The following is a 12,997-nucleotide window of genomic DNA, read 5'->3' as shown; positions in this document are numbered from 1 at the left end:
ATCCAATATTACATAACAAAGCTAAATTTAAGAAGCCTGAGAGAAGTCAAATTACTCCAAAACCTCTACAACTTTAATTGATTATCTAATTCACCTAAGTAGCTTATGGATCTATGTGATGATTGGTTGCCTCTATAATAATTTTGGCCTTTACCTCACTAGGATTATCGCTATTACCAGTATGCAGTTGCGGTTAAATTACTAAATTAGCATCTCCAACTTTGCAATAACAATGATTCTGGATTGTATGTATCAAGATCAAATCTCAACAAAGTAGCCTATGCAATGCAGTGCATTGTCAATTGAATTAAAAAGTACTTTCAAATCCCTGTCAACTTCCAAATGCCAGATGGTCTTGTGAAACTTAAATTGGATGGATACTGACCTGTTCAGAACACCACCTAAAGCAGCAGGGATGAGCACGTCACAGTCTTCAAGCAAGAGAGTTTTGGGATCAATTGAATCTGCTGCTTCAAATCCTTTAACAACACCATTAGTCTTTGTGTGCTTCATTAAAGCTGGAATGTCAAGGCCATTGTTGTTCTTTATAGCTCCTGAAATGTCACTAACTGCTACAATCTTTCCACCCTTTTCATGGATAAGTTCAGCTGCCCAGGAACCGACATTTCCAAAACCCTGAAAAGGTCAGAGAGGTTTTGGTTCAAGAATGTATTTCAGTCTGTAATGGTTCCAATCCCCTCGAATTGATGTTATTGCCATATTTATGCAGCCAATTTCATTTCATTTAGTGTCCATAGATATCCTTTGAGTAAAGCAAAAGCATGGTAATGAGTTTCTTTGATGCAATTAGTGCAACTAGTAAATTCAAAGAAAGGCAAGCAAGATGGTGTTTTTTTTATGCGGCTAGACTTACATTCACAGTAAAGGCTGAAGAGAAAAACAATCTACCTGGATTACAAAACGTTGACCTGAGATGCTTTTACCATACTCAGCTAACAAAGCTTCTGTTGCAAACATAACACCTCTACCAGTTGCAACATCCCTGCCAAGGGATCCACCTAGATCCTATCCATCACAAAAGAATCTTTCTAACATCAAAAAGCTATGTAAATTATACACTCAAGAGGTTGGTGAGGTCTTTTGGAATAAAGTTTTATATACTTACAACAGGTTTTCCAGTAACAATTGCAGGTGAGTATCCATGGAATTTTGAATACTCGTCTAATATCTTGGTCATTGTTCGTTCTCATAAATTGCGTAAGCATAGTGGATATTGAAGAAATATGTATTAAATATCGGAGCTAATAAATCTAACTCTTTGCATAGGAATCATGGAAAAGACCTGTGAATTAGTTCCCGTGTTAGGTGCTAGAACATCTATGTGGACTCAAATCTAATCCTTAAACTCATTAAAACATAAACTCCCTTTCTAAGCCTTTCTAACTCACTGAAACTTAAACTATTTGGGTTGCGGCCAATACCACCCTTTTCTCCTCCATATGGTGGCTTAAATACAACAATATTCTATGTCATTAGTTGCGGTAAGGCATTTACTTCATTTGGATCAAACTACATACCCCATCGATAAATAGATTATTTATAACATTCTCTGAAATGATTGTTGCAAATTGGATGAATTGCAAAAAGGGCTATGTTAATAGCTCAAATTACTACTATCTTAAAAAGGAAGTAAAATTCATAATTTTCCTTGTGCTTTATACTTCCCATATATCTCGATGTTAGAACAATGAGTTAAACAAGAAGAAATCAATCTTTAGAATCACAATTAGTACTATAAAAATATATGGTTTCGACTATAGAATTTTTATTGCAGACACAACCACATATGTATCCAAAACATCACACTAGAGATAGCGTAGCATCAGGTAACTCAACGATAGATGTAGTTGTCTCACTAGGAGAGACATAAAAGATATGGGATGCAAATATTTCTAATCGTCAATAGTTACTAACATGAAAGATCATAAACTGACCTCCGAATGGTAGTGTATCCCTCGTATGATGGGTCCTTAGGCATTGTTATGTTGTACTCTAAAGCCTACATATGAGGCAAAAGTTCCAACGTATTTAGGAATGTTGCACACAACCTGAGATCTAGTTTACAATTGAGAAATCAGTCAAAATAATCACTTTATAAAATCTCAAAATGCCAAAATCAAGAAAATGAGCTAGGATGAGACATCAAAAAATTCCTTGATAGGCGATGTAGAGTCCAAGATCTCAAGCAATAAAAAACAGAAAGATGGAGAATGCAATTCACATAATACAAATATGCTCATTTAATGAAAGAAAATACATATTTTATATGTATTAACAAAAGAAGGGTGGAACATCCTAGCAAGTATAGCTTATAATTATAATTATCACACTAAGGGATCAGAAGTTTAGTCAATGAGTTGAAATTCCTACATGGACTACTGTATATGGACCTCAACCACAACAAATGTACCCACAATACAGAACTAAGATCTAAATTTCTATGGAAGCTCAAATCACAATGGTTCCCTATTATGAAAAAGGAGAAGATAATTTGTTAATATCCACACACTAATAGATAATAAATTCAACTACTAAGTTGAAAAGTTCATCCTAAAAGGGTTATTTAAAGAATATTTGACCCAAAGGAACCACACTAAACTTGGGCTCCTCAACCAAATCTTTTAAGGTATTGTTCTTTCTATGTTGCATCTAAAACTGATACAACAATCAAAGTCTTATAACTACCAATTGGAACATATAGCCATGAACCACCAGATCTAACCCACTCCTACAAAGCTAAATATTAAATATTGTATGCACGATGAGGACCATGGTTTTATATGAATTGCAAATTCCCTTCATCCTATGGTAGATGAGTAAACCAAATATATCAAACAAGAGTGACACTTTGTAACTTGAAAATGAATGAATTATTTCCTAACACCAGAGTTGCATATATTTTAATATCCAATGGAATAATTTTGTATTTCATAACTTAACATGAATTCACATGAGCTTTAAATTTCTTTCATATGCATTTAACATGTGGAAGTATGATATTCTTTGCAAAATTCTTTAATCTAGTCAAAGAATGGAACAAGCATAAGAATTTCATTTGAAAAACACATATAAAGACATGGACTAATCAAAGAAATCATGAAATGATGTAAACATAAACAAGTTTTATACCCTGGATAGCCTGTGAGATTGATGAGATTTTGACTTGCAATTTCTAACAAGACCTCAAAAGCTTCCAGCCATTCCATCCCGTGCACATATACCCAAATGTCCAATAATAAATTATGCTATATTTTCTACCTTTGGGAAATTCACCTAGATCCAAAAAGAATTGCTTCTCCTTATCACTGAGGATATCTATACTTGTTTCCAAACGACTAAGAAGAACGTCTTTGTGATATTTTGAAATAAGTTCAGATCTGGAAAGCTTATCCTTGTAAAATTCCCAAACTGGCTGGGGCTTACGGTGCAAATAACTTCCAATCACCTTGAGGGAAAGTGGTAAACCATTGCACCCTGCTACAACCTACAAACCTAGTACAAGTTAAACTTTTTTTCTGCACAAATACAGAGTATTACGACTTTTTCTAAAGTTATATCATACATAAATGCTCTTTTTGTTGAAAATATTGATATCAATTGCAAACTTAGTAATTTAGTAACATCAATAAGACTTAACTGACTTTGTGGTAGTCATGAAATGAACCTTTGCTATCAGAAATAAATTGGAATTTGATGACTAGTATGAGGGTGCACAACAACATTAGGATAGAGAAACAATTCGACTCTATGAGATTAAGAATAAATTGTTTAATTCATACCTGTCTAACAAGATCCTCCTTTCGTGTTGCTAGAATCAAAGTCTGACTAAAGGCCCAAAAACAGAAAAGTGACAGGGAGTCAACTTCCTTCAACTCAGGCATGGCATACAGCCAGGTACCATCTATATGTGAAAAGGTGGAATTACATCTGGTTTTGATAATTGTCTTGTATACTTCTATTATAAACAACAAGTTTTCAAGATTTGATTTCAACCAAACATCATCCAAAACCACCAAAGTTGGTCGATGTGTACTTTCTGCAATTCGATTAATATTATTCTGCAGTTGGTTGTGTGCATCCTCTATGCTCTAGAAATGAGGCCCATCACCACCAATTATGTGATCCCACATAGTCTCTAAAATCTCGAAAAGGTCATTTTCATTTCGATGAAGCTGTGAGACGATAATGAAATGTATATTATTTTGGAAGGTAGATGAAGATCACAAAGAGAATAAACCTTACAAACTAAGGTCATGAGAGCATAAAATGGAGCAATTTTTAAAAAAAAGGGCATTGGTGTTACCTTGGACTCCAGGATCGTGGCATAGCATTGATGCAAGAGTGGTTTTTCCGCTCCCACCCATCCCTGTTATTTCAACGACATTAAAATCCCTCTTCATGAGAATTTTTTTGACATCATCTATATATTTATATACACCCACAAATTTTTTTGGCATAGCTGGGACTTGGGAGTTCAAGTTTTTTGAATGTTTAGTTCTTGTAGCTCCTTATACCCCACCAATGGGGGTTTGAGATAACTGATTTCAGTTAATTGTTTGAAGTATAAGACATTTCGTTCATTCAAATAACGAGCCAAGATAGTGATTATAGCTATATTGTGGGCTCAAGAGATTATGTTTATCATCAATGGAGATCAAATAGTTGTTCAAGGATGTATGGACTGCATTCTTTTTGTTGGAGTTGCACCCCATAAAGAAAACATTTTTCATATTAGATGCCTTGGTTGAGGGACAATTATTCCGCCAAAATTACATAGGACCTTACAATTAGCCTCCGCCCTTTGAAGGCCATGTCATTCAATTGGCGCATACATTAAAACAACAACGAAACATGATAGATGGTTTAATACTACATAAGATTAGCCGATCTTCCTTCTATACTCTTCACTTCCCATTAGCAATATCTAGATTCTCTATTTTTTTCTGTCAATATCACTCCTCACATTATGTACAAATGCATAATCTAAACCTTTCACAAGATGTGTATGTTCAACATCACCTCCAAGTTATTTTTCATTCCCAATAGATATCTTATCTGCATCAGCTATCATTAAATCGATAATCCTAGGTGGTGCAAACACATGAAGAGAACCCATATCTATGGGCTCATAATCTGGATTTTGATCTTCCAGCGTTTCCTTAGAACAATCTTGGTACCTTGGTAGATCTGGCTCTTCTTTTTTTTCCTTCTATTTAGGTTTTGGTTTGTTTTTTCGATTGGTTTCTCTTTCTCCCTCTCCATCCTCACCATCCACACATTTAGTCCATCCTCGAGGGTTTTCTTTTAAATTATCCTCTACATGAGGAGGGTTTTCCATGACAATTTGCTTAAAATCGACACTACAAAGTTTCCGAGAGCATGGCTGCCACTATTGTTTCTTTGGTGCTTCTTGTCCCTATCCCTGTCCTTGGAGAAACAGGAAGTAATTATTGGAAAATTAATCTCAACCACCATTGTTATTAAACTGACAACAACCATACTTGTGGTACACAAGTAAATCAACCAAGCAGATTTTTATTGCAGGTTGTATATTTTGTTTGCAGGCTGAAGGACATCAATTAATAGAAGATATCAGTGGGAGTACAAATTCCCCATTTCGCAAGACATCAAACAATTAAGAGCGAATGTGAATTTAATGTAGTGTTGGTAAAATGTATGGTCCAGATACTTATTCTGCAATGGATATATGTGCTTTGCAACATCTGCAAGCTCAGAAAATTATGTCTTAGTAGAAAACCCCATCCTAGGTTTTAATACTTTGAATTTTCACGTATTAAATTTAAAAAAAATGTATGTTTTGAATATACATGTATGTAGAACTCTTTTTCTGCTAAGTAGTGGATGTAGGTTTAAGAATTCATGAGAGAGAATGATGGGGCAATTTGTGGTGGGCGCGTAAAACAATTTAGCTATAGGGTTTTACAGTGAGTTACTCCACAACTCCAGGTGAAGTGTAATATCAGTAAGAAATGTTCCTTTAATTGTTGAAGGAGTCTAAGCTTCGATATGAATGTATTTCATGTATTTGAAGTTATAATCTAAACATTTTATTGTTCTTCTCCCCTTTACTATGTTTTACTCTCTTCCATATGCGTACATTTTCTTGAGTTTCTAGATTTGTTTTGTTGCAGAAGTCAATTATGTGAATTAATATCCGCAACTATTGTATTAAGGAAGATTGATTGCCTAAACTTTCACGTGGTATCAGAGTGGGTCTAAGGTTTTATTAGTGTAAGTGCAAGTATTTTTACTGGGAGTTAAAAGTTGTCCTGAAGGTATTTCTTTTGGAGCATATTTACCAGCAGGGAATAAGCATTTTTTACAGTTAAAATGGAAGCATCAAGCGCAAGCTTGACTAATCCTAAAATACCTCAGTTTAATGGAAACAAATATGACTATTGGGCTATAACAATGAAGGCTTTTGTTTTTTCAAGATATTTGGGATTTGATGGAGAATGGGTCCCAAGGAGCTGGAGATGCAATAACATATGCCTTGTCATAAGAAGAAAATGATTTGTTGAGGGAAAACAAAAAGACTACTCAAAATCCCTCTTCTATATTTTTCAAGCAGTTCATGAAATTTGTAACCCCCTTCCATAGCGTACAACATTATTGTAAACCTATGCTAAGTTAAAGCTAGGCGTGATATCCTCCCTTGTGTGTTAAATGTTGTAAACCTCAATTCAAGAAAGCTAGGTTTGATACCCTCCTTTGTGGGTTAAACTATGAAAAACCTAAGCTTAGGAAAGCTAGGTGATATGTAATATGAAAAGAAAATGTATTATTAAATTAATTAATAAAATAAATCACTTGGAGGGTGGAGCACCAAGAGAGAGGAGATACTTGCCAAATGCCATGAGGAATGGGATAGAGATGAATCTTTCATGATAAGATTCTAAATTTGATTCTAGATAAGCTTAGATGGATTGGATATTCATCGGATGGATGGGAGATAAAGATCCATTGGACATAAAAGCTTTTCAGGAGATAAAAGAAAGCTTTTATGTAGAAAAGTGTCGTGGGAGATAAAGATGAAATTTTCCAGATAAGACCTAGGAAAATGGAGAAATCGATAAAGCAAGACACCACTAATGGTAAATAAATAATGAAAGAGGGTATTAAATACCCAATGCATCAATCTATTGGGACAGTTGATCTTAGGCAAGATCTTCGGCTTGAGGGGAATCAAAGGTGATTCATGGCTGGATGGTGGTGCTCCTTCCTCCAAGTGAGGTTTAGTTGGTGTCAATTGCGTGGAATGTAATGTACATTGTTTATTTTCCTGGAGATTACTTCAATTCTTTTAGGATATATGTTTAGCTGCAAGAGTGATGATAACTATACATGACAAATGATTTTGGTTCGATTGAGGTGTTCCATTTCTTTACTCATATTGTGTAAGATATATGTTGATGATACTAATTGTGTTAATGTAATTGATTCCACTCGTATGCATGTGGATGAGTAAAATGTCCAATGAATGTAAATCTAATCATCATTATGTTAAAGGAACATAGTTTGTATTTAATGTTATATTATGTCTCTGGGTAGATAATGGGTACAAAACATAGATACATGCATTTCATGGTATAGGGTATGGTAGTTCAATTAACTATTACATGTGTATTCAAGGAGGCTGGTATAGCCATCCTACCTATTGTATAAGAGTTGAGTAAGTCTGTTGAATTATGATTCTGATGCATGGCTAGGCTAACTGCGTTAGACTTAAGTTAGTTAATATTGGTGGTGGATTTAAACAATGAATGTTAGGGATTACATGAGAGAACTAGTTTCTTTCCACAAATTTATAAAATTGTGCTTAATGATGGATCTCAATAATAGTGTTCATGAAGTGATTCAGATTAATGTACTAATGAATGCAGTTAAATTTTAACTGTAGTGAGACCAAATCCAAAATTTAAGGGGCATAGGGGTGAAATTCCCGGGTAGGCTAAGGAGGTTTGTTACAAATGGTATCGGAGAAAAAGTTCAAACAATGAGGCCAATGGGCTAAATCCACCTCTGTAGCATTTTCATTTATGTCATTAAAAGTCCTTAAGGTTGAATACAAATGTTAATATGTTTTACTAAGAAATTATATGCACGATAATTTAGTTGGATTAAACAACTAGATTTAAATGAAACGAATAGTGAAATATGCATGTTGGGATATGGAATAATTATAATTCATATGGTCACCTCTGTTGGTTAGATTATGAGGGGTCGATGCAGAAAATATGCCCTCCTATGGGACTATATGACAACCCTGGCTTGAATAGTAAAATGAAAAAGGTTACGGTCATTAACTTCTTGTCAATCCAAGAATAAACGCTTCAGGGAACGTACCAACTATATTAAAAAAACCCATCGTATTCAATGCCAATCGTCGCATATCATTAACCTTTCTGTGTTGAAAATAATGCGGTGTGTAAATTTAGGGTTGGCTGATTTTTTGAACGTGGCCTGCCACCAAGTTATGCGTCAATATTTTCCATTCGTGGAAATGGAAAATAACTGCCAATTATTAATGGGTTACATTACATCAATTCATCAAAAGGTATGAGAAGTTCTAGAATGGGAAGACCAAATTTCTATCAATAGCCCACTGGTAGAAGTCTTTCACCGAGCAGTAGACACCTCGCTACCAAGTTATATAAAAATTATGTTCATTTCTTTGAAAGCGCACCCAAAATGCAAAAGATATCAATCATGCATTTGGTGTTAAGCTTCGTGGTAGCTGTAACTACGTGCATCGGTATCTTTGTGCTTGGTGAAACCTTCACATTGTTCAACACATAATATCGATTATATATGCAGCTTTTAACGCTCCACAAGGATGGTGGTGAATTCAGTGGGTGGAGAGGCCCCTCGACGGAAGAAGAGAGGAAAGTATGCAAAGCGGGAAAATCCAGAGAGAGAAGAGGTTTCTTCCAGACGAGGGCTTGAATTTTGTTCTAAAAGATGATTAATTAAATTACAAGACTCCTCCCATGTGACTTAGTGCTTGATGTGAGGGTCGTTATCTTTGGATAACACGATTATTCTCAGGTGTTATTTGAAAATTAGTGATAAGATTGGATAAGATTGGATGGGTTGTTGTTAAGCAACATCTTTTCCCAAATTAGAAGGTGGAGAGCATCACCAACATGATTGTGGTATTCCTTTTAAATGTTACCTGTCGAATTGCTTTACCACTGATTTGGAGGTGATATCAACGAGTCGATAATATTTGTTGTTTTATGATAATGCTTCTATGAAGGTTGTTTCTATTTTCTCAACCATTAATGCATATCTGCTAAGTCCTCATGCCCATTATTACCTTAGTGGGATAGAGGTTATCCAACCCTCAATCTGATCCAAGTGGTAAACCAAATCATGAAAGGATAAGGAATATCCACTAGCCGTGAAAAAAAAAATAGGATACAACGTTGTTTTCTTCAGGTTTACGATAATGCAAATAGAAATAGGAAACAACATTTACCGACTTGATTTTAGTGTTGTTTCTTCCATTAGATAAGTTGTTGTTTCAAATAAGGGATTCTGATAACGATCAATAATTTGATTTAATAAATGTTCTAAAATAAAAAGGAGCAGTGTTTTGGATAAGGCTATCCCTGTGATGTGCTATAAGCAGTGTCTCAGATAAGGCTTACGGGGCAGTTATTCCCTGAATAGGAGGTTGATCAAGCTTGTGTGACGTTTAGCATCATTTATCATGTTACGGTTATGGCTATGCCTAACGTAGCCTTCGATCCTCTATTATATCATTCGTTCATTGTGCATGCTAGGATTCCCAGCCATGGGAATCGATCTTCTGGATTTTCGTTGAACAAGGTTTTGCTCTTTGTATCACAAAATTCCAAAAAAAAAAAAATCCTTTTGGGGTTGTGATTTATTTTATATTTCATGAATCCATTTCCAATGTCACATGATTTCTTGTGTATTCAACCTATTTGTAATGGTTATGGTGACTAAGAAACATGGCACACCCACAGCTCATGACTAATCTTACATGACTTATATCGAGGAATGAAAATCCATGGTCTAAGGAAAGAAAATGTCATGTTCCTGGATGGGGCAGGCCGACAACGAGGGTTAAAATTATTTAACCGTGAGGTGCGAAATTCCATCAGCTCTTTGCATTAGGCACGACTATCATAATAAGTGGAATTTCATCCATTCAAGATTGTTTAGTGAGAAAATAGCAGATCAATACACCAAAAATAATCGCATGTAGAAAATAGGCTTTCTTTGAGACGTAGAATCGAGGTGCTTTATGTTTTTAACATCTCGGGCTAACAAAAGCGAGGTTAATTTGTCGTGGCCTAATGCTTCCTTGCTTGTCTCTATGGGGTAGTAAAAAAAAATAATAATAATAAGGAACAATGAATGAATATTGCAAAATTAGAAATTGTTGAGATATGTGAAACATAGATTTGAAAACTCCTTTGGAAGAACTTGGAATATATACATTTTTCATGTACATGTATATTTCGTTGCATTCTCTTTTAGATGGATTGGTTAAGGCGGAAGTTGGTCAATAATTCTTCAAGGTGGTGCTTTAGCGGAACATTGAACCTTCAGGGGAATGAAATGAAACTTTTTTGTTGGCGCCTTTATGAAACAATGGACTTTGTTTACTAATTAATGTAACTTCATTGTAGAAAAGTAGTTCTTAATTTTATTTAAGGGTTCTTTTTATTATTGACACATATATAAATTAAGTCTCCAAAATTTTATTGCCAGGATTATTACTCGGAGAAGTTTTGAACACAGAACCACAACAAATATGTCCTAAGTAGCAGCTCCAAGTTTAATATGTACCTCCTGCACATGTCGTATCATGCATTTTCCATTGACTTTTTCTTTCGGGGTGACCTGACGTTGCCAAACTCAATAGTCTACTTTACTTTGATTAAATCTAATATAAAAAATATTGGTTCACTGTGGGACCTTTCGGCATTGAATTGGTCATTCGTTGTTGCAACAATGACTTGCCTTCGACAGTGGCCGAAAACATAAACAAATTTAAATTATAGTGTTAATTATTTTTTGTTTTTGTTGGATCCATGCGTTCTCTAAGTAACTTCACGTGTTAATATATAAACATATGAAAAACACGAGTGAACCACCTGCAATTTGTTTCTTACCCTTGAAGCAGATTACCAAAAGTGAAAAAAACGTCAGTTCAATTATTAATAAGAACCCTGCAAAGAGGATCAGTTGTTGTTACAAACACATGTGATGGATGGTCAGTAAGATGTAAGCTCGGGATCCTTAAAAGAAGGCATCTGATAGTCATTAAGAATATGATTCTCTTCTTCTTCAAACCGTTTCACTCAAATGATATATCGGCAGGTAACAAGTTTGGTGTCTACCTTGGGAGAATAGTACATCATTCTAGAGGGTGTTTATTATGGGTGTCATTCCTGAGAATAGTACGCATCTAGTCAGCAAGAAAATGATAGTTAACCATCCAAGTGTCATGCTAAAGCTAAAAGAAATTAACTTTTGCCAATGGCAATTAATACTTTTAAGGAAGTTATTACATTATTGTATTATTTTTAGAGGCAGTATCATCAGCGATATGACTTATTCATGCTCAAATGGGATCCTTCCTCTTGGCTTTGCCAATATCATAGGAAAGATATGCATGACAAGATTATGAACATCTCTCATGATTAAACCATAAATTCAAGAGGGAAATGGTAGGACTTGATGAATAATCAAGTGTTAATTTCCACAGTTGTATAAATATTTGTATTATTGCATGCTTAAGAGCACATTAAAAAAACAAGTGGCTTAAAATGATGATTATAGATTTTATTTAAATAGATATGGTCATTATATGGTTAGTATGATGTTAGCGGAAGTGGCATAGTGGGTAATTGATATCATACTCATTAGAGCTATCCTACTCATGATAGCATATGGATGGACTATGATGTGTAAGCAGAAATACTTCTATTTTGAACGTAAATGGTTAGGTGAATAGATTGGGACTTTTTTGCCTTGTTGACATTCATATGCACAGACAAAAGTGAAATATGAATATCTACCAATATTCAACATCGATAGGAAATAACTTCACCCATGCTAAGTTTTTAGATGTGAATTTTACTTAAAAGTTGCAATCAAGTGAAAAGTTATGTGAAATGTTAGGTGAGTATCCATATAGGTATGAGAAAGGTAGAACTAATTTAGTTGGATAATTAACTTGCAAGGGGAAAGAGAGAAACCCTAAACACCTATGATGGAATGAAATAATTGATAGGTAAATTTTTAACATGATCATCATGTTATCTTAATTATAGTAAAAGAAAATTATCAATTATACAATTAGTTAGGTACTTGGCTAAATAAAATCCCACCTAATACCTAAAAGGAGGATTATATAATGAAGGAAGTCCATGGTCGTAATATACCTATGCTTTGTCATGGATAGTTTACATGTTGTTACCATAGTTGGTTACATTGTCATTAATATGAACATGTTGGACAGGAGCATGCTTAATATCCATGCATGCTAATGAGTTATATGAATTTACCTTGCAAGCACATGTGTGTGCAGTATTATAGACTTGAAAGAGTATTGTATTTATCAAATGGTATATTATAGTTGCATAAAAATGAGTCATACAAGCCTTCCATGTAAGCACTTTCTCATGAATTATGCTATTAATAGCCTTTTACATGTTGAGTCAGTGCTTAACAATCATAAAGATATTGGTTACCCTAATGCTTATTAAGTAGGAGTATGTTCTGTAGAAGGAAAGAGCATGATTGACCTGATGATAAACTGCATGTTTTGTTGCTTATACGTTGGGCATAGTTGTGATTTGCAAAATCAATGGTATGCTGCTATCAATGTTTATATGTATGCATAGCATGTAGGGATTTGGTTTTTCCTACATGCAGGGGATTGGAATTGATTGAACTATATTGAAGTTATATA

General features: G+C 34.6%; 2 pseudogenes; both read right to left on the bottom strand.

Moving 5' to 3' along the window:
- Nucleotides 1-258: 258 nt before the first annotated feature.
- On the bottom strand, nt 259-3,227 carry LOC149239174 (glutamate dehydrogenase 1-like; annotated as a pseudogene).
- A 567-nt stretch (nt 3,228-3,794) lies between these two features.
- Nucleotides 3,795-4,583, bottom strand: LOC149239173 (putative disease resistance protein At4g33300; annotated as a pseudogene).
- Nucleotides 4,584-12,997: the final 8,414 nt, after the last annotated feature.

Source organism: Pinus tabuliformis, chromosome 8, assembly GCF_031772625.1.
Source record: "Pinus tabuliformis cultivar Carrire ecotype Pingquan chromosome 8, CPIR1, whole genome shotgun sequence".
NCBI lineage: Eukaryota > Viridiplantae > Streptophyta > Pinopsida > Pinales > Pinaceae > Pinus > Pinus tabuliformis.
Note: the sequence above shows the minus strand (reverse complement) of the source record. Positions and strands in the feature narration are given on the sequence as shown.